At 38.3% G+C, this 23,373-nt stretch overlaps 1 protein-coding gene and 1 non-coding gene across 7 annotated transcripts in view; one reads left to right on the top strand and one right to left on the bottom strand.

Annotated features, from left to right (window-relative positions):
* The window catches only part of CBFA2T2 (CBFA2/RUNX1 partner transcriptional co-repressor 2), a 144,007-nt gene that overhangs the window by 59,663 nt on the left and 60,971 nt on the right, over positions 1-23,373 (top strand). The gene's annotated exons all lie outside the window — the stretch shown is intronic.
* TRNAC-GCA (transfer RNA cysteine (anticodon GCA)) lies at positions 502-573 on the bottom strand. The gene has a single exon. It is a non-coding gene; the product is annotated as a tRNA-Cys (tRNA).

Below are 23,373 nucleotides of genomic sequence, written 5' to 3' on the forward strand. Positions count from 1 at the left end.
GCCAACACAGTTCAGGAGGATAGCTGCTTCTTACTAAGGCAATAACCAATATTTTTGACTTGAATATTAGAGAAAATTATAGTATTGGGTTGGCCAAAAAGCTCATTTGGGTTTTTCGGTAACATCTTATGGAAGATGTTCATCTTTCTGAAGACTGTGAAAGCTTTCAAGAAACTTTCTTACTGTAAAAAGAGGAAACCACCTAAATTGGCTTCCAGGAATGACCCAAAAGAAAGAAAGAAAGAACACATGTACACCCGTGGTAGATTCATGTTGATGTATGGCAAAACCAATACAATATTGTAAAGTAATTAGCCTCTAATTAAAATAAATAAATTTAAATTAAAAAATATATATATATTGAAAAAAAAAAAGTGAAGTCACTCAGTCATGTCCGACTCTTTTCGACCCTGTGGACTGGAGCCCGCCAGGCTCCTCTGTCCATGGGATTCTCCAGGCAAGAGTACTGGAGTGGGTTGCCATTTCCTTCTCCAGGGGATCTTCCCAACCCAGGGATCGAACCTGGGTCTCCTGCATTGCAGGCAGACGCTTTATCCTCTGAGCCACCAGGGAAGCCCCGGGAATGACCCAACCAAGGCTTATTTTATAGCAAGGGGCCATGTTGGGTTGAAGGTATTTACAACAATAATGTCAGTAAACTAGAGAAGAAGATAATGACATTTAAATTGCATCTTTGGAACATAAAGGAAGAGTGCTTTTAAGTTTGAATGAATATACTTTATACGTAACTGGAAAAATTCAAGTTGATCTGAAAGTCTAGTTGGATCATGCATTGAAGGTTTTTTAAGGCCAGTAATGTTCATAAGTCCCCAGTGAATACCTATTGAGAATGCTAGGACTGAAAGGGATCTTAAGGATAATCTAGTCAGTTGCATTATTTTATAGATAAGGCAAGTTGAGGAAGGGTGATAGAGTGGTAAAAAGTCAGCCTGGCCCAGCGTTTATTACCCTGGTTGGTAACTGAGCTTGGACTGGCATCGTATCCTGAGTTTCCAGGACATTGATTTTACAGTTTTTCATTGCCCATTGTGTGTGATAATATGGTAAGAGATAAAAAGTCTTCTAGAGGAAGTAAAATGAACTCAAATGAGTAAGTCCTGGAAATTACTGCCAACTCAGGCAATCAAGAGAATCTTCAAGAAGAGTTAGCGTTTGTTAGAATTTAGAAGGACAGGAAGAACTTGGACTCCTCATTTTTTTTTTTTTGGAAGAAGCACAGTGGATAGATGAAAAAGTTCACCTTTCATTAGCTCCAAGTGCATTAACTCAGACTTTGTCAGATACATAACTACACAGTGTTAATTTCTACTGTGTTTTCAATTTGCCTAGCTGTTGTTGCTGCCTTTCCAAATCCAAGAGTAATTGTTTTTTTCTGAGATAATTATCTATATACATGATACCCCCTACCCCCTTTTTAAACTTAAGATTTATACAAGAACTCTATAATTTAAAAGGTTTCTACTTAGGTGGACTGTGTGAGTTGTTTAATTTTCCCTCCAAGTTCAAGTCAATAAATACAGGAATTAGGAGTGGCTGTGTCTTGCAGAAAAACAACCCACTATAACTGGGTTTTTATATTCTCACTGGTTGATGGGCTTTCCAAACAGTGTTTACCTTTTAAGATCTATGTGGCGTCATATTTATGCTGGGGAACTTAAAATGCATATGGATTTACTTTTCTCAAGCATGCCAAAACTTGCAAAAGCCACTCTTTGTGCTTTGTTTAAAGCAATGGCTAGCAGAAATCCTGTTATCATTCAGTCTTGAGCAGCTTGTTAGAGACGCCTGGCAAGGTGGAGTGCAGGTCTATATGGAATATATATGTGCATATGTCTCCAGTTGCTTCTCATAGCTGAAGTTCTGGAGTAATTAGGGTATGTATTTTCATTTGGTTATGCTAGTTAGGAGAGGTGGGGGAAAGTCAGTGAAAAGATATGTAGGCTTTGGCATTAGACTGTGTAACCATGAGCAAATTTAACCATCACTACTGACCCCCAGTTTTTTGCCTTGTAAAATGGGAATAAAGGTAGCTATTATTGTGGGCTGTAAGAATTAAGTTAGAAAGTAGCAAGCATGATACTAGCAGCATAAATACTCAATCAGATTTACCTTACCATGTGATTTTTCTCAGTTCCCCTAACATCGAAGTTGCAGTTAAAATGTGTTTCTTGCATTTTTAATAAGCCTCGCTTCAAGCTGACAGGGAGCCAGCCCTGCTTCCTTAACTAATTCTTAGTCATGGGAGAAGGGTGTGTAGAGAGAATGCATCAGCCTTAACTCAAACCTGTTGCTGTGTGGCAAGCTGTTAGTGCTTAGGGACCTTGGTTACTTGCCCTGCTGGAAGAGCTGGGGGATGGGCCTCTTTGAGGGTGACAGATGTGCCCTCTGCTGCCGGCGGGCGCGTGCCGGCTCTGTCCCTCTGCTCCCAACACCAGGTGCAGCCATTGTTCTGGCTGGTCTCTCTTCATCCGGCCTCGTCTGTTACTCTGCTCTTTCTAGCTCATTGTTTCTGTAGGAAATTAGCATTAAAAACCCATCTGAAACCCCCATGTCCCTCAACTGCAGGTGACTGTTATTGGCCCCAGCTGCCACCCTTGCGCTTGATTACTTCCATATGGGTCTGTGCAAAGAAGTAGTAGCCATTTATTGATTTCCACCACAACCCCCACCTCTATTACTCAAAGTGTAATACCCTGAAATCTATTAGACCCCCAATAGGCTGTATAGCTCAGTTGGCACTACAACTGTGATGAACGTTTTACAAGCAAAACTAATTATGCCCTCTTTCTCCCCCTTTACCACCTCCTACGTAAATATTAAATGTAAAAAACCAGAATGTCATTGTGGAATAGTAAATCTTTTAAATGTCTGGAGAAGAATCTTTCTGAGTAGGAAAGCTTTTAGATTTTGGATGGGCTTTTATGGAAAATTTTAGTCATTGCTTTAAATATTTCATACCACACCCATAACATTCAAGCAAACCATGGCCCAGTAGGCCCCTAGGGTGGGGGTGGGGGGACACAAACATTTTGGTCATCTGCTCTTTGGTTTATTAAATTTAGTCAGGGCAGGCAGGATGTTAGTAAAGGGACCTAGTTTTAAATAATAATATATTTTGTGGAAAACTGCACACATTTAGAACTAGCTAAGTCCTCTAATTTTGTATCATTTTGTTGTTTGCCCCACTATGTTTGCACAAATTTTTATTCCAGTTTATTTACTCCAATAAATACCACAGAGGGGAGATTGGCTTCCTGGGCTTTTCTTCCTTCATCAATAAATTAAGTGTTCTATTTTGGTTATTGGACTAAATCAAGATTATAATGTATAACAAGTTACCAGACTTAAAACCCTAAATCAAAATTGTTACATGGACAAAGTCACTACCCTTATCAGTAAAGAGAATCTGGTCCTGGTGGCCTTTACAAGTAAACAACTCAGAAAAATCAAGGCGGGGATAATTGACTAAGGTATTTTGACTGCTGATTATTTAGATGTGTCAACTCAGTCTTAAGGTAAACTCTTGAGTTTATAATATTTCAAATTAAGTTATTTAATCTGATATATAAAGTACCAATTTCAGTGTTTCAAATTTAGCTTTGTGGTGCTTATAACATAAGTAATTACAGAACATAAAGCCATTTCTGTTGGAGAAGTGTCGTTTTGCATTTCTTCCTTTTTTCCTTTTCCTTTCTCTTCAGGAATTTGGAGCTTGAAAAGTTCCTGGAGGCCCTGGCAGCCAACATTTTACCGGATAGCTCCTTTGGAGGCAAGGCTCCAAGTCAAGCTGTATGATTGTGTTTAGAATGGTTTATGATTTGTCATTTTTGAAGAGTCTCTGGAGCGCGTTTAGATTTGTCCCTCACTTAAGGAATGAAGAAATAGAAGGTTAGAGAGATCAAGAAAGGAGAGGATTGAGGTTTGAAACTGAGTCTTCTGACTCCAAATTAAGTGTGGGGCTAGTAAAAGTTAAGGCTGATTGTAAGCATGGCAGATGTTACTGTCTTGGAGTGTGCGTATGTATTCTTAGTTTTTCTTCCTTTATTAGTTTTTCTTCTTGATGCTCTGGAAGAACAGAATTTTCCTTTAGTGGCCTTTCTGAAGAGAGAAATATGATTCTTCTTCTACTGTCTTAGAGATTTGCAACCATATGTAAAATAGATAGCCAGCTGGAATTTGCTATATCGCTCAGGAAACTCAAACAGGATCTCTGTATCAACCTGGAGGGGTGGGATGGAGAGGGACATGGGAAGGAGGTTCAAAAGGGAAGGGATATATGCGTACCTATGGCTGATTCATGTTGAGGTTTGACAGAAAACAACAAAATTCTGTAAAGCAATTATCCTTCAATAAAAAAATAAAAGAGATTTGCCATCTAGTATGAGATAAATTTTCTGTTCATCCCTTTTAATGATGTAAATTGTCCTATACCATTCACGGGTCCAATGCCATGATGAAGCTGGCACTGGCTTTGTTTTTGAATGAGAACTGTGATTTCAAAAGCAGTGTTCTTGGGTTGCCCCAAGTAGAAAAGCATGGCAAGTGACCATGTATGCTTGTATTGCTCAGATCACATTTATGATAGAGATTCTTCAACAGGACTGGGATTGGGGTAAGGCAACTGAGATGCCTAGGTGAAGAATATGAGGCACTCTCTAAGGGAGGCACTCAGCTAAGGGAACAAACTCTTACACCTAATTTTTAAAAAATGTATCAGGGACTTCCCTGATGGTACAGTGGATAGGAATACACCTGCCAAAGCAGGAGACATGGGTTCGATCCCTGGTCCAGAAGATTCCACATGCCACGGAACAACTAGACCCATGTGCCGCAACTCCTGAGCCCAAGTTCTGCAACTGTTGAAGCCTGGGCTGCCTAGAGCCTGTGCACTGCAACAAGAGAAGCCACTGCAATGAGACACCTGTGCACCAAAGTGAAGAGTAGCCCCCGCTTGCCATAGCTAGAGAAAGCCCTCACACAGCACCGAAAATCAGTGCAACCAGAATCTTTTTTTTTTTTTTTTTTTTAAAGGTGTATCTGGAAGGGGGGCAAGAGAACCTGTGATTGGCCTTGGGAACTTTAATTTTGGGAGTCTGTTTTAAACACTTTCGTGCACGTTTTTGAAGGTCGTTCAGCTTTCTTGGTTTGTTACATTTTAATGTACCACTTAATTTTTTCCCCTCATATTTTGCATACACAATATATACAGTTAATAGGATAACTGTAATTATGGGCAGTGTGAGGACAGACATGAGAGAATATCCCACACTGCATATTTCCTGCCTTTTTGAGGGTGATTGTTTAATATCCTTTAACTGCATCCTTCTATGTCATCTTCCTGTAGCTTTACTCCCATCTATATGCTGATGACTCCTAAAGTTACACTTTAAGTCATGTTTGTCTTTTGAACTCCAGGATCCTCTCATCTTGCTGCCTCATGACTGTTTCCACATGGCAGACTTGCTGACTGTGTTGCTCAAGTATACTGCAGCTGTAGTAATTTCCCAATTTTATTAGTTTTTAGAAAGATGTGTTAACACTTTCCACTGTGTTTTCAGTTTCTCTTTGCAGTTCTGTCAGATTTTGTTTTTGAACCTGTGTTGTTGTGTACATACTTTGTCCAGGATCATCATATTTTCCTTAGGACTCATTTCTTTATCATTTAGATAATGATCTTTTTTGTCCCCAATAGTGCTTTTTTATTAAAATCTGTTTTCTCCAGTATTAATATTGCTAATTCATTTGTCTTTTTTTAATGATTTTTTCTTAACCTTTCAGTATTATTATGGTTTTAACATGACTCTTATGAAATATGCAGATTTTGTTTGAATTCAATCTGAAAATATTCTCTTACTTGGTAACGTTGTTCAGTTGCTCGGTTGTGTCTGACTCTTTGGGAGCCCATGGACTGCAACACACCAGGCTTCCTTGTCCCTCACTATTTCCTGAAGTTGGCTCAAACTGACGTCCATTGAATCGGTGATGCCATCCAACCATCTCATCTTCTGTCATCCCCTTCTCCTCCTGCCTTCAATCTATCACCAGCATCAGGGTGTTTTCCAGCGAGTTAACTCTTAGTGAATGAGTTTGATACGTTTAAAGAGTAGAAAAGTGGCCAGTGTAGTTAAAATGGAGTAGATGATAAGAAGGGCTTCCCTAGATGGCTTAGCAATAAAGAATCCGCCTGCAATGCAAGAGACACATGAGACATGGGTTTGGTTTCCGAGTTGAAAGGATCCCCTGGAGAAGGAAATGGCAACCTACTCCGGCATTCTTGCCTGAAAAATCCCATGGACAGAGGAGCCCAGCGGGCTGTAGTCCTTAGGGTTGCAAAGAGTTGGACACAACTGAGCTACTTACTGAGCATGCACGCACAGATGAAGAGAAAAGGATAAAGAAGTTAGAGAAATAGGGAGACAGCTCCTGTAGAACTTTGTAAATCAGGGTGAGGAATTTGGATCTTGTTCGTAATAGTGAAAGGGCTATCAGTGGGGTTGTAATGTGGTCTGATTAATACTTTATGAGGGTTATTCTTCCTGTGATAAGGAGAAGGAGCTATCTGGGGGGGATGACTGAAAGCAACAAGGCCAGAAGTAAAAAATAAGTTTGGATTATGTTCATGACTTGGGAGATAGACAGGAGATGATTTGATTATGATTTGGATGTAAATTGAGTTTTCTGAATTTGTCAGTGTATTGAATTTTGAGAGAAGAGTGCTTTCAAATAATTGTCACATTTGTTCTCCTTGTTATTCATCCATCCATTTAAATACTTGTTAAGTACCCATCGTGTGCCCAGGGACTCTTCTAGGCATTAAAGTTATATCAGTGAATGAAGCAAAGACCCTGCCCTTGTGGAAATTAAATTCTACTGGGAGAGACAAATGGTAAAGTTGTTTAATAAGTAATATATGTGACCTCAACTATATATGTTGTATATATTTAAAATGTCTGAAATATATGTTACAAAAATGGGAAGTGCTAAGGAATAAGGGAAAGAGTTTAAGAAGATCCAGGCTAAGTTGAGGCAGGTGTGTGTGTGTGTGTCAAGGGTAGTTAAGGAGAGTGGGTGTGGGTGTGTGTGTAAAGGGTAGTTAAGGAAGGTCCCTGCTGAGAAGGTAATGGTTTTGAGAATGCAAAGGTAATAAATATAAAAGTTCAGCATTTTTTTGCGGCACGTTGTGCCTCTCACTTTTTGAGTACTTATTATCATGAAGATTGAAGATGATAGTTGTTTATGGAGTACAGTCTTGACTCTGTGAAGTTGTGTTCATCTTTTTGAGCATAGGCAAGGACTCATCAACGGAGAAGGCAACGGCACCCCACTCCAGTACTCTTGCCTGGAAAATCCCATGGACAGAGGAGCCTGGTAGGCTGCAGTCCATGGGGTCGCTAAGAGTCGGACACGACTGAGTGATTTCACTTTCACTTTTTACTTTCATGCATTGGAGAAGAAAATGGCAACCCACTCCAGTATTCTTGCCTGGAGAATCGCAGGGACAGAGGAGCCTAGTGCGCTGCCATCTATGGGGTCGCAGAGAGTCGGACACGACTGAAGCGACTTAGCAGCAGCAGCAGCAAGGACTCACCAAATAAGAGCCTAAAGTATTTGGAGTGAGCCTTTAAGAAGTATAGGTCTTGGTGCGTGTGAAACATTCATAAATAGTTGGGGAGTAATTTAATAACAGAAATATACTCTTCTTTAGAAACAACTTGCAATGTCTTTTTGCTTTGACATTCATGTATATCCAAATGGGGTTTGAAGTGGCATACAATGAAAGATTAAAAAGAAGGCAGATTAAGAGCCAAGGATTTTGGACAAGTATCCTAAGTGGAATTAAGTTCTTGCCGCTCAGCGCTGCATTAAACGTTTAGCTAAAACGAAAAGGAAAACCCCTAGGTGTTGACTTCTCATCATCTGGATAGAGGATACATGCTTAGGAGAGCCTTTTATCCTGGCTTAGTGAATCTGGGAAGGTGTGTCATGAAAAGATGATACCCAGGTCACTTCTTTTGGAAAAGGTGAAGAGTCCCAGTAAACTTAGAGTTCAGAAGTATATAAGACTGATGTCTAGATTATACAACATAATCTGTAGAAAATGAGATTAAGATTCCTTTAAAAAAATTTTAAAGCAGGAAAGTATAACTTGTTTGTCATTTTTGATGATGGAGACTTCTGGGCAAAAGGTGAATTTCATGAGGGTAATCTTAGGGTTGAGAAGACCATTTTGAGATGATGGGTGTAGTATAGGCAAGAGATGATGAAGGTCTGTATTTTGTTTGTTGTAGATGGAGTAGAGAGGGCCAGAGGATTTGAACTTGGCAGGGAGTGGGTGGAGGATGCAAAGTAATGATTGGTTTTAAAATATAAATGAAAAGACTGAGCCAATCAGTTGTTGTTTTAAATGCAGCCTATGAAGGGTTTTATGAAAAAGGGAGGTTAGAGTCGCCAGTCCAGGTTCCATGGCAGGATACTGGATGCTTGGGGCTGGTGCACTGGGACAACCCAGAGGGAGGGTATGGGGAGGGAGGAGGGAGGAGGGTTCAGGATGGGGAACACAGGTATACCTGTGGTGGATTCATTTTGATATTTGGCAAAACTAATACAATATTGTAAAGTTTAAAAATAAAATAAAATAAATAAAAATTTTAAAAAAAAAGGAGGTTTAAAAGGGTGAATAAACCTTCGGTACTGTATGTATTTTGTTAGATATTTGGGGGTGGCAAAATAATTTCTAAATATTTCTAGCAACTTTATTTTCAGTTTTTTCCTGCAAGATGAAAAAGTAAATCCTAGAGTTCTTTTTGATTGAATTAGCAGACCATATGGTGTTTACACAGACTGACTGCTACACAAGGTAGCTGCGTTATTTTTCTCTTTCAGGATATAATACTTAACCTGATGCCATGTTCTGAAACATTTATTTTCTAGTGAACAGTATGTGAAGCAATTACTCTAGTAATTGTATTTTTTCTTGATGTCTCAGTTGATGTTACTCTTTGTGTAATGTTTAACCCTACTTGTTTACTTAATCTTTTTAAAAATTAAATCTTTAATCTGTATAGTGCTTTCTAACCTTTTCACATCATAGCACACAGAGAAACTGATCAATTCTGATTGGCCATCCCAGGCTGAGTAAATCATACCTCAGTACACTCATGACCATTCATACCTCTCCAGTGTGCCTTGCCACACAGCTGGGGAAACTGCCTTATAGAAAGATTCTTATACTGCTTTTCTTTCTTTCTTTTTTTGGCTGCTCTGTGTGGCTTGCAGGATCTCAGTTCCCCAACCAGAAATTAAACCCAGGCCATGCCATGGCAGTGAAAACCCAGGATCCTAGGCACCAGGGAACCCTCCTCCCCACCCCCCCGCCAACGCTGCATTTTAGTTAGCTGAAGTTAGGAAAGAGTTATGGTCTATAGCGTGTATCAGATATGACAATGAAGAGCTCAAAAGAACTCACATGGGCTAGTGGAGAGAGATGGGCACACAAAAAAAAGTTAGGTGGTACAGTACAACAAATGACATCTTATCAGTGCTTATAAGGAGTCGTGAGAGTGCAGCTGTGGGAAAGTTTAATTCTGTCAAGTTGCAGTTGAGGAGTATCTGGGAGGACAGAGTTCCTGAGAACAGGGAAGACAGGGCAGTTTAGGGAGAGAGGACAGCCTGTTTGCCGCCTTTATGCATCTTCAATTTCTGTCAGAGATCTTGCTCCTCTTACTGTATAAGAAGATTTTGAAACGTAAGAAGTTTGCTCTAATGGCAGATACAGTTATCTGCCCTGCCAAAATGCCCATTTACTTTCCATTTATGTTGTTTGGATTCAGTCCCTACTCTAATCCAGACTTATATTTGTGTTGTGCTTTTAATTTTCAAAGCTTTTTATCCCCCCATAACAGCTCCCCAGGGGCAGGAAATAAAAAACAGGTGGTAGTCTTTTTATTTTTATGGAGGAGAAAGCTGAGACATCATCATCATATCAGCATTTTTGTTTTCCAGGTCATTAAGAAGCAGGAATAGAATCCTGAAGAGAAATCCCTCTGTGATGACTGTCAGTTCCTAGATACAGTTTTTGTTCTTTGCTTAATTACAGAGGGTGCTGTCCAAGAGGAAGAACCTCTGGGCACAGCTGGAGTGCGGACTGCTAGGGCAGTGACCAGGGGGGACTCAGCAAAGCAGACGGCATGGTTGCCGATCCCAGAGCTAACAGTCTGACATCTGCAAGCTGCAGCTCTAGTCATTGGTCACAGTGTATTTACGTACCTGCTCACACTTGGTGAGGAATCACTGAGTCTGGAGGAGAAATGGGACTATATAAGTATATACAAGAATATGTCACTAGGACCTCTACTCTGTGTTAGGTAGAGTTGTCCATGAGATTCCATAGTTGGTAGTTGTCCCAGTTCATTTATTGCTATGTTTATTCCATCTTCCTTGTACCAATTTTAGTTTAATGCCAGAATAAGATTGAGCTATCTTAACAGATGAGTAGGTGCTAATTGCATCACTGTGATACTTGCCAAAGAGATTTTGTTTTCTAGTTGCTTTTGATCTGTTCTATCTTTCAGACTCTCTTGGAAAACACAATACTTGGTTATGTTTTAGGGTATCATTGATAAAAGAGTCATTTCAATGAGTGGTAATGGCTGTTGACCCTTTATATTTCTATCTGAACATTGTATTTATCCATTTTTGTAAAGGTACTTGAAATTTGGGCTTCCCTAGTAGCTCAGATGGTAAAAGCACCCACCTGCAATGCAGGAGACCCAGGTTCGATCCCTGGGATGGGAAGAACCCCTGACGATGGAAATGGCAACCCACTCCAGTATTCTTGCCTGGAAAATCCCATGGACGGAGAAGCCTGGCAGGCTCCAGTCCATGGGGTTGCAAAGAGTCATATAAGACAGAGATTCACACACACACACACACACACACTTGAATATTTTAGAAAATAGTGAAGAAAAGGGCTTATTGGATTGTTAGTTTTGAGGAGTTGTTTTAGGAGGAAAAGGATGATCTTGGTGTGGAGTTAACAGTTTCAAAATCCTGAAAAAAAATTTTTTTAATGAGATAATCAGTGCATATGTTTTAATCTGCTAAATTTGTGGTAATTTGTTACATGGAAATAAAACAATTTCTTTCCTGTTTTATCATGAGTAGATGTCAGGTAGTACATGAGGGTCTAGGACATTTATTTTTTCTTAATTCTTTGAGCTCTTTTTTTTTGGGTGGGGGGTCGTCTTTTATCAGAAGCCTCTCTGATTTTGGCTGAAGACGTAAATGGGTTCCTACATAATAACTTTTACTTTTCAGTCTCACTTCCCCAGGACCCACTTCAGCTACAGATGCTTTATAGTTACCATCATACAATTGTGAGGATGTCAAGTACTCTAGAAGAATATGAAGTCTGTGTGCTGTGATGAGTGTTCATTTATTGTATTCAATACTTTGTTACAGTGTGCAAAATTCATTGAGCCTTTTAATAATTCGTTCTTCCAGCATCTTTCAGTTTAGATTTCTTATGTTATAGTTATGGTCTCTGGAGTCCAGCAGAGCTATGGTTTCTTTTGGGGTAGGGAGTGGGTAGTGTTCTTGACACACAGCTTGTAGGACTTCAATTCCCCAACCAGGGATTGAACCCAGGCCACAGTCGTGAAAGCCCAGAGTCCTAACCACTAGGCCAGCAGGGAACTCCCAAGCTGTCACTTCCTAACTACTGTATATGGCATTGAGCATAGTGTAACTTCCCCAGAGCCTTAGTTTCTATTGAGTAATGATGATGGTTTTTCCTGTCATTTTGGTGGTGTTGCATAAAGAAAATATTTATAGAATGCTCAGTACAATTCTTTGCACATAATAAATATTATGTTGTCATTTACAAATGAAAATAGAGGGTAATGGGAGATATTATTGTTGCCAAAATTTGCTTCCTGACTTCTCCTTTCGAGCAAGAAAGCCTGGCTGAACTCAATATATTGGATAAATTGGAAACCTGATTCCTTATCAGTATGAATTAAGAAATCAGATGCCCATGAACATGGGCATCTGAAGGCTTTTAAATCAGTTTTCCTTTGTTATCAGTTGCTTATGTTTATATCCATTGTTAAAGTGGATGGCTGCATGATACAGATAACATCAAAATATCACAAGTTAATGTAAGAATAATGCAAACTGTTACAGAAAAAACAAGGTAAGATCAAAAGTACATGACCTCTCTCCTGCCCCACTCCTTTCCTTTATAGCTGACTACTTTGGTGTTCGTACACCTAATTCAGGTTTTTCCACACCTCTAAAACTGTAATGTTGTCAAAGCAGTTTATGTGATTGAATTTACTTAAGAGTATTGTTTTCCTTGGAAATAATTAGTTTTTAAAAATAGATCCTAGGAGAGTAGTAAAGAATTGAGAAGTCACATCTAAGAATAGATAACTGGGGCCTAAGTTGAATTGGAAATGAGATAAACAACAACTATTTACTTGTTAAAAGAACCATAGGGGAATTTTATTAAATGAACTTCTGTGTGCACCCATTTGTTAGTTTCCCTTTGAGCTTTCAGCACTTTATCCATATTGCAAGGCTGTGGAGTTGCTATATTCTGCAGCATCACAAGGCTGGCATAGCAACTCTCTGCTTGCATTGCCTACAGCTATCATCCAAAGGGGCCAAACACATGGCATTGTAGTGTTATTTCCAGATGTCATTTGATGACTTAGAGTTTAAAGAAAGGTATTTGCTCTTGAACAGGAGAAAAAATTGTTACTTTGGCATAAGGTCTATCTTGGCACCATTCCCACATCTGTTATTGATTAGGAGTGAATGCTGGTCAGTCAGAATGCAAGAGTGGCAGCCGATTATCAGGCTCACTCTTCAGGGTGACATACTTAAGGAAATTGCAAGGGTGTCATAAGCTGGCTGAGCAAAAGATGTGAAAGACCCTCTGATAGATGTACAGAGACTTGATGTACAGAGACAGTCTGAGTGGTTTCCACATGCCAAGAAGATATCATAACATCTGCATGCAGAACCTGTCCTTAGAGTGGGCAGTGGAATAGGTAGTAGGATCCTTTCTTGCTGATTTTAAAATAGATTTGATTAACATAAAATGTGCAGATACTGTGTTCAGTCCATTGAGTTTTTAATAGTTGTCTACTCTTGTGTAACTATGCTGCTGCTGCTGCTAAGTCGCTTCAGTCGTATCCAACTCTGTGCGACTCCATAGATGGCAGCCCACCAGGCTCCTCTGTCCCTGGGATTCTCCAGGCAAGAACACTGGAGTGGATTGCCATTTCCTTCTCTAATGTATGCATGCATGCTAAGTCGCTCCAGTCGTGTCCAACTCTGTGCAACCCTGTGGACTGCAGCCCACCAGGCTCTTCTGACCACGGGATTCTCTTGGCAAGAATACTGGAGCGGGTTGACATTTCCTTCTCCATTGTGGAACTATAGTCTTCAATTTTAGAACATTTTAATTTACCAGAAAATTTCTATGTATCTCCTATAACCAGTATCTCACTTCTTCTCTTGTATTTCCATTAAATGGAGTCATGCAGTGTGTATTCTTCTATGTCTGATTATTCTGGTTTTGAGTTTCATACATGTAATTGCATAAATCAATGGATCATTTGTTTTTAATGTTTAATGTAGTATTCCGTTGGGTAGATTTCAATTAGTTACCTATTGATGGACATTTGAGTTGTCTCCAGTTCTGGCTCCTATAAATGTCTATATAATTTTGTAAATATACTCTTGAGTAGATGTATGCATGTTTGTTGTTGTTTAGTCGCTCAGTCCTGTCTGACTCTTTTGTGACGTCGTGGACTGTAGCCCACAAGGCTCCTCTGTCCATGGGGTTTCCCAGGTGAGAATACTGGAATGCGTTGCCATTTCCTTTTCCAGGGGATCTTCCCAACTCAGGGATCTAACCTGCATTGCAGGCAGATTACCACTGAGCCATCAGGGAAGCCCATTTAACATTATAGGAAACTGCTAAATAGTTCTTTAGTAGTCCAAAGTGGTTGTACCATTTACACTTCGCCCAGCAATTTGTGAGAATTTCATATGGTTCATATCCTTACCATTTCATCTTTTTTAGCAATTTTAGTGAGTTTATTTTTGGTAGCTCCTTGTGATTTTAATGTGCTTTTCCTTGATTAATGATGTTGGCCACATGTATATATTGGACTTTGCTACGTCTCCCTTTGTGAAGATATATTAATCTATTCCATTTGCACAATCTATATTCAAATCCCATTGTCAAAATGTAGATTATTTGTGTCTTTATTGTTAATTTGTCAGAGTTCTGTGTGCATTCTAGATATGAGTCCCTTGTTAGATATGTGAGCTTTAAATAGTTTGTGTTATGCATGGCCCATCTGTCCATTATCTTAATGATGTCTTTTTAAAAAATTCCCTGTTTTTGGTGGTGCTAGGTCTTTGTTGCTGCATTTTGGCTTTCTCTGCTTGCAGAGAACAGAGGCTATTCTTTACTTGCGGTGCATGGGCTTCAGTAGTTGTGGCGCACGGGCGTAGTCGTCCGTCACCCAGCATGTGGCATGAATTGCAAGGCAAATTCTTAACCACTGGACCATCAGTGAAACCCTTAATGACATCTTTTGATGAATAGAAAACCTTGACTTCGTAAAGTCTAATTTATCAATTAAATATTTTTTAATAGTTTTTTTATAGTTTGTGCTTTTTTTCTTTTGTGACCTGCCTAAGGATTCTTTGCTTACCGTATGGTCACCGAGATATTCTTCTGTTCTTTTTCTAGGAACTTTGTGACCCTGGGTGTTAGTCTGAGCTCCATGTTGCACTTGTGTTTGTGAATGGACTGACATAAAATGGAGATTTTATTTTTTTTCCTACTTGGGTGTCCCCCACTGAATTGATTTGGTACCTTTTCTAACAGCCACTTGCCTTTGAGTAGTTTGTCCTCTAACCTTTTTTTTTTTTTTTGAGGTTGTTTTGACTGTTCTAAATGCATAACATATCATGTAAATAAGTTCTTAGTGTCTATCCCTCTTGTCTTTGTTTTTTAATGCAGAGATATTCTTAAATTTCTAAAACTTAAAAAATTGAGAATATACTTGTTATGTGGTTGTAATGAAAAGTTGTAGAGTAATGAATGCTGTTGCACAGTATAATTTCTTTTGTGCTTAAAATATAAAGGCATATGACAAATTATTTTAAAATAGAAGAGTGTTTTGAGTTATCTCCCATTATAAGCAAAGCTAACATTTACCTTGTTTTTATTTGGATTTAAATCCAAGTTGAAAAGTTTGGGTTCTAATTTCCCATCCTGATTTATTTTTTTAACCTAATTGTTCCATTATTAGGAAAATTCAATAATTCTTTGTAACCCACTAACAAATGCCTGAGAGTTGACTTAAACAGGTTTTTAAAAGTTAAATAAGCAAGTGTGTACTGGACTTGGCACTGGGAATATAGCAGTAATTGAGACAGCCATGGGCCCCAACTTTCAAGGGGCTTACTGTATAAGAGACAGAGGCTGGCCTCTTCTGGGGTGGGGGGGAGACAAATTATGCATTTGGGGACTGTGTGACTGTGAACAGAAGTTTTTTGATGTTCTTTGTTTCAGGCAGCTGATAGAAACATCAAAACCATCACCTAAGGAAGTGATTTTTTTTTTTTTTTTTTTGCCATTTGGGTAGAACAATATCCAGCATAGATAACATTGCAGTGTTTTTGTTTTGTTTTTTAATGAAAATAAGGCCTGAAGCCATGGTATACAGCATGAACATTGGAATGAGTGGGTGTGTATGTCTACAATTTTCTTTGTCTATTATGTAGTTACTTAGTGTTTTGCACTTTCTAAATTCTCTTTACAAAGACTTGTTTTATACTGTGATTGGTATTGTATCTCAGGTTCTTTGTTTTTATTTTTTTTAATTTTGGTTTTGTTTTGTTTTAATCCAGAGGAACCAGAGGTGTTAGCCTGTGTTTTAAAACTCACATTTGATAGTGGTACAAACAGCTGTCACACTGAATAATTGTCAAGTCATTCTGAGGGTTTCTTTTGCTCACTAATCTGTAGGTATAAATCTGGGTTTTAACCACATGTGATTGGTAAAAATTAGTTCTTGGGAGAGTTTATGCTGTGTGAGCCATCTGTTCCCTGTTCTCAAACACTGAATGAAGTTAGCCTTAAGATTTTCAAACCATTGAACTAAGATGTATATTAGGAAGGTAGGCTGAATGAAATCTCTAGAAGAGACACTTGTAATTTGGGATCTATATGTGGACACCACTGGATTTGGTTGTAGAAGCATTAATATATGTGTATATACTCTAAATTTGGTGGACAGAAGTCTTCATTTTTAGCTGATTCTCAGTGGTGACCATGAGCCAAAACAGGATCTTAAGCTGATAGTACAATATGATTTGTGTTTATAAGATTCAGCTAAATCTTCCTTTTTGTGTACATCCCCACTCCATCTTGGACTTCCCTGGTAGCTCAGTCGGTAAAGAATCTGCCTGCAGTGCAGGAGACCCAGGTTTGATCCCTGGGTCAGGAAGATCCCCTGGAGAAGGAAATGGCAACCCATTCAGTATTCTTGCTTGGAAATTCCTTTGGACAGAGGAGCCTGGTGGGCTGTAGTCCAAAGGGTCGCAAAGAGTCCGGCGTGACTTAGCAACTAAACCACCACCCACTCTCTTTCTATTTGAGGTTCCCTCCTTTGATTCTTGTCATCCATGTACACCATGGACTCTTTCTGGGTTAGAAGTGTGACTTCATTTTGTATTCTGAGCACTTAGTACAGTACTTGGGTCATGTTAGCCTTTAGCAGTGATGGATAAGATGAATCATCATGGTAACCTCTTGCTTTAAAAATGGCAGTACTACCTTCAGTTCAGTTCAGTTCAGTTGCTCAGTTGTGTCCGACTCTTTGCGACCCCATGAATTGCAGCACGCCAGGCCTCCCTGTCCATCACCAACTCCCGGAGTTCACTCAAACTCATGTCCATCGAGTCGGTGATGCCATCCAGCCATCTCAACCTCTGTCGTCCCCTTCTCCTCCTGCCCCCAATCCCTCCCAGCATCAGAGTCTTTTCCAATGAGTCAGCTCTTCGCACGAGGTGGTCAAAGTATTGGAGTTTCAGCTTTAGCATCAGTCTTTCCAAAGAACACCCAGGGCTGATCTCCTTCAGAATGGACTGGTTGGATCTCCTTGCAGTCCAAGGGACTCTCAAGAGTCTTCTCCAACACCACAGTTCAAAAGCACCAATTCTTCAGCGCTCAGCTTTCTTCACAGTCCAACTCTCACATCCATACATGACAACAGGAAAAACCATAGCCTTGACTAGACGGACCTTTGTTGACAAAGTAATGTCTCTGCCTTTGAATATGCTATATAGGTTGATCATAACTTTCCAAGGAGTAAGCGTCTTTTAATTTCATGGCTGCAATCACCATCTGCAGTGATTTTGGAGCCCAGAAAAATAAAGTCTGACACTGTTTCGACCGTTTCCCCATCTATTTCCCATGAAGTGATGGGACCAGATGCCATGGTCTTCATTTTCTGAATGTTGAGCTTTAAGCCAACTTTTTCACTCTGCTCTTTCACTTTCATCAAGAGGCTTTTGAGTTCCTCTTCACTTTCTGCCATAAGGGTGGTGTCATCTGCATATCTGAGGTTATTGATATTTCTCCTGGCAATCTTGATTCCAGCTTGTGCTTCTTCCAGCCCAGCATTACCTTTTATTAAAAACAAGTTCTGTTTTTTCCACATTTTCTTCCAGTTTTGCCTACAATTGTATTTATGTTTATTTAAGTTTGTGTTACTTCCATAAATACATTATATATTCTCTTTTCCTTTACCTTAAGGCCTTACTATGTTGTCATTATTTCAGTAGAAAAGTATACTCATAATGTGCCTTGTTTTTATCACATATCATTATTTCCATGAAATCTTGTTGCCATTTACCAGTCTTTTATACAAGAATACTATGGTACTAATTTGAGAAGTCTTTTGTTTCAGTTTATTCATTACCATAAAGTTGTTCTAGCCACGTGGTAATAGGCTTTTCCTAGGGTCAGAGCCACAAGCTCCCAAGTCTTGTCTGGGTCTCATTTTCTTTGTCTGGACAGCCTGCCTATATGGCTTTTTAGCTTAAATTTCTTTAATTTTGTACACCTTATTTTGGGAGGGGTAACTATTTTATTGTTGTTGTTTTAGTTGCTAAGTCTTGTCCACCCCCATGGACTATAGCCCACCAGGCTTCTCTGTCTATGGGATTTCCAAGGTAAGAATACTGGAGTGGATTACCACCTCCTTCTCCCCGGGATCTTCACAACCCAGAGGTGAAACCCATGGCTTCTGCATTGCAGGTGAATTCTTTACTGCTGAGCCAAGTCAAGTATAAGAACTATTTTTATGAATCAATAATTTGAATACAATGTTTAATAAGGTTTTAGGATATTTCTTTTTGAGTTGAGTATGTTTATACAATGTCTTCATATTTTATGTTTCATAAAGCATAGTAAATATTTTGAAATCACCTTGTTTCTAAAAAAAGATAAAATTACATATAATTAAGAATGAATTATTTGTTGGATTTAAATAATGAATCATAGAGGGATGTTGATTGGATATATTTAAAGCCCTAAGTCACCTTCTTTGGATTTAGGTGGCAACCAAGTGTTCACCAGCAATGCATTTTGAAACCATTTCATCAGATGTGTTCTTTCTGCAGGAAGTTCTGCTGTAGTATGCATTTATTTCCACCTGCAGAGGACAACTGTGAAAAATGCTATAAGCACTTTCCTGTACTCCTTCCACCAGCCATACCATGCGTTAGTTATGAACTTTCTATTTCCCCTTCTTGATTGTGTACTCTAGTCTTAGTTGTTGTTGTTGTTTTTTGAGGGGAGAGGTGTTTAAGTATCATTTTTGGATTAGAAGATTTCTTCTCAACCCATTAGGTAAACTGTAGCCAGCTTCTTCAGCTGGCTTCTTGGTAGGAACAGTAGAGTTAGTAACAACAATAACAGTGGATGATATTGATGATGACAGTGTTGGTGTTTTTGTAAAATGGTTTGCAATTTAGAACAGGACTACTCACTTCATTGCCTGATGACAAAACAGGTTGTAGAGAGGGGCAGATGTCATTGTCGGTTTTACGTAGACAGTGAACTACTGTTTTAGGTGTGCTTATTTGTTTAAGCGGTTACTGTGTACAGGAAAATGGTACCCTGTAAACCCACAGTGAAGTTTTGACAGGTTAACTGGCATGCCTTTGGTCATACAACCAAATTACTGGGATTATAACCTAGGGCAGTTGGTCTGAATTAAGAACCTATTTTTACCCATCTGTGCTGCTCATGTGGAGAAGGACTGGGATCTAGGGCTTCTGACTTTGAAGTCTTGGTTTTCCTGTCATGCTTCCTATTTCAGGTAATCTGTCCCATTGTTCCCTGACCCTAAGTGTTTGTCAAAATTTTTGTTTCTGTAATTAGGTCACTGTAACTAGATCATACTGCTTGTGTGTAAAAGAAGACTTAATATGTTAGGAATGCTTGGCAGCTCATTGGGTATCTTATGATTCCTCTGTAGAAAAGAAAATCTAGTGAGGAGAGTAAATGAAAATATTTCATAAGCAGTGTTCCAAAAGAATTCAAGAAATTGGTATTTACTTGCTGTGCCTGCTATATCCTCTGTTTCATTTTCATGCTCCTTTACATACTCTGTGTCCATGTGAATCAATGTTTAAAATAAATAATTGTAATCATACCGCATATATAACTTTATAGAAGGCTTCCCCCTCCATAGTTTTATTTTGTACTCATGTTCCAAGTGTTGAATGATCTTTATAATTATAATTTGTAATGGCTTCATAATTCACATTGTTTAATTAACCATTCCTCTGTGGCATAGATTGTTTTATCCCTTGAGTTATTTTCTTAACAAATTCCCAGGAGTGGGGTCACACAGTCAAATGGTATGAACATTTTTCTGGCAAAGAAATCATTTTTTAACCCCAGTAGCTGAAGTGGTACTTGGAAATATGTTTATTTCTGTGTTTTTTCTTTCTAGTACATTACTAATCAGATACTGGAACTAGAGGAAGATAACAAGCATATAGATAGTCCAGAAAGCCTTACAGTATGAGCTGGAAATATATCAGTATTTTCTCCCAGCATCACTAGCCATTTTCTTACACTTTGGCAGAGTGATGGAGGACTGGCTGACTGAGGAAATGTGGAAAATTGGCATTAAAACCTTGCCTGTGGCAAATTGAAAGTTAACTTTAGAAGAAAAGCTTAACAATAGAAGAAAGGCATGATTACTCTTCATGGTTAATTATGAAATACAGATTTAATCCTTTCGTCCTTCGTTGCGTGTAAGACTCTATTTGACTATTTGCCCCCTTTCCCTAAAAAGGTCGATATTAATGGGTATCTTACTTTACCATGTGCAGACAGACTGCAGGTATATATACACACACGCTCATGTAATCCTATCAACACTGCAGTTAAGTATTATTATTTTTGTACATATTTTAGAGTAAACTGAGGTTCCTATTGGTATTGGTTCTTTGCCCAAAACAGTGAAAAAATGCTCATCATATCTTTCTCTGAAGGTTTTAAGCAGACACTGGACTCATGAAAGTCATTCATATCTTACAGCAGATCCTTTCATTGGGCATGGATTCAAAATTGTTAAAATCTTAAGATCCTTCATAGTCAGGAGTTTCTAAAATCAAAAGTACTTTGCCATAGGGACTGATATAGAGAAGGAGAAATAGAAAAGATGCTCTGAGTCAGGAAAAAGTCCCCACAGAGTCCTGTCCTGTCCCCACAATGGTATGTATTTTGACTCTTTAAAGTTTTCTTTTCCTTAGAATATTCATAATTAGAGCACAGAAATTTAGGATTATCTCAGTGTGGAAGCTGTGTACTTGATTGCTAGCTTCGTAAAAGTTTATGGGATAGTCTCATAGAATTGTCTCTACCTAAGTCTAAACTTCACTACTAAACTGTGATTAATACTCTTTGCCTTTGTTGACTGGAATTAGTTTTAATTACATTCTCTTAAGTGGAACTTGTATGGAAAATATCTTAGATGTTTCCAAGACCTAAAGTTGAATTGTTTTACATGTATTTCATTTTAACTTGTTATGTCTGGGCTGTTTTGGCATTTAAAGCCATTAATCTTAACATTTGTATCCCAAGGCAAATGAGAGGCAGATGCTCACATCTGGACCATTTGTTCCAAACATTGTTTCATTCATGTAGGTTAAATTACACTAGAAATTTTCATAGTAATGAAGTTAGGAATTTAGAGTGAACCATTTTTTCTCATTGAAAGGGAGTGTTGTCTGTAATTTCAATAGAAATCTAGGTGTGAATAAATAGACACACACATATTTTTAAAATATTACCATTGTCATTCAGCTCATATTTCTTTATTGTTCCTTTTTTCTGGCCTGTTTGAAATGCTTATACTGCCTGATCTTTTTCTTTATTCCTCAGTTTATTATTAAGAACAACACTGTGTTTAAGAGTAATAATAGTACACCCTAATCAAGCAAAGTGATTGCATCATGCAGGGATGGTTCGACATTAAGGCCTTCAAGGAGGGAAAAAAATTCTATAAATAGATCCCTTCCCCACATAAAAAAAAGTGTTCGATTAAACTGAAGACCTATTTCTAATAGAAACAAATAAAAAGGAAATTTGTTGTTGATAGAAACTTAAAGGGTGTAAATGTATAATGTATGGCTTTAACTAGAACTGAAACTTAATGATGGTGAAGACAAACATAGGACAGTTTGGGGCCATGGGAAACACACAAATGAATACTGATGTAGAACTTCAGGGTTAGAAGTCAAATGCCCAGACACAAATATCACGAGGAGGCTGAGGAAACACCCCCTTTAGTCTTTATCCTTTGTGGGGCTATTAGTCTTGATTCTGTTTCTGCCAGATGCGTTGTAATAAAGCATCTTGTTTATATATATATATCTTATTGCATTTTTTTAAGATTTAGGCCCATAAAATGATCAGTTAATATAAATTCTTTTCATTTTGAGCTTAAAGGAACTAAGAAGGAACAATAAATCAAAACTATCCCCCCTGCTTTTTTTTTTTTTGGCCATGCTGTGTGGCATGCGGGCTGGAATTGTAGTTCTCCAACCAGGGATCGAACCAGGGAATTCCCAAAACTATCCTGCCCTTAACTGATCAGCCCAAACAGTGCTAGGTCATTATTGTTCAGATTTCTCTCTAATTGAGTTTCTTTTTGTGGCATGCAGTTTGTGCTAGATTTTTCTATTTTTATTTCATTTTCGCTTGTCAGCGGCAGCCCAGCAGCTGGACAGTATTGACAGCATTTTATAAACAAGGAAACGGAGACTTTACAGGAAGAACTATTCCTACTATTAAAGAGTTAGAAAAGTAACAGAACCTCAGTTTGAATATGAATCTGTCTGAATCCACAGACCATGTTTGTTTTTTCTTGGTGTGTCATATTTCTACATCAGAGCTGTCCAGTTGAAATACAATGCACGCCATGTAGGCTTATAATAGGGGGCACATAATGTAAAATTTTCTGGTAACTTCATTAAAAAAAAACATTAAATTTATTTAGTTTCATTTTTTCTTTTTTAAATTATGAGATTATCATAATTATCATATTTTTTAAATATGATAACACATTTACAGGAGACTTGGAAAGTATAGAACAATGTTACATGTAGTTCTACTATATATTACAATTATTTTTTTAAGTAGATAAATGAAGACTTTTAGTTTGAGCTTCAATATCAAACTCTCAAAAATTAATAGAATGAGTATACAGAGAAGTAGAAGGATATAGTAGACCTGAAGAGCACTATGAACCAATTTAGCATAATTAAGATTTATACAATTTTCATGCAACAGTAGGATACAAGTTCTATTCAAGTTCTCATAGACTATAAACTCAGAGACACTTGAACATACCCAGGGACATAAAACAAGGTGCAAAAATTTTCTGGTCTAAAGGTATTAAAATCATTCAGTGTCTGTTCTCATATCACTGTGGGATTATGTTAGAAATCAATATCAAAATGTATTTGAACAGAACCCACATACTTGCAAGTGCAATGTAACATTTACCAAGAAAGATCTTTGACTTAGCCAATTCGAAAGCATCGATTCCTCAGCACTCAGCTTTCGTTATGGTCCAACTCTCACATCCATACATGATTACTAGAAAAACCAGAGCTTTGATCAGATGGACCTTTGTTGGCAAAGTGATGTCTCTGCTTTTTAATATGCTGTCTAGATTTGTCATAGCTTTTCTTCCAAGGAGAAAGTGTCTTTTAATTTCATGGCTGCAGTCACTG

Source organism: Bos indicus, chromosome 13 (genome assembly GCF_029378745.1).
Source record: "Bos indicus isolate NIAB-ARS_2022 breed Sahiwal x Tharparkar chromosome 13, NIAB-ARS_B.indTharparkar_mat_pri_1.0, whole genome shotgun sequence".
NCBI lineage: Eukaryota > Metazoa > Chordata > Mammalia > Artiodactyla > Bovidae > Bos > Bos indicus.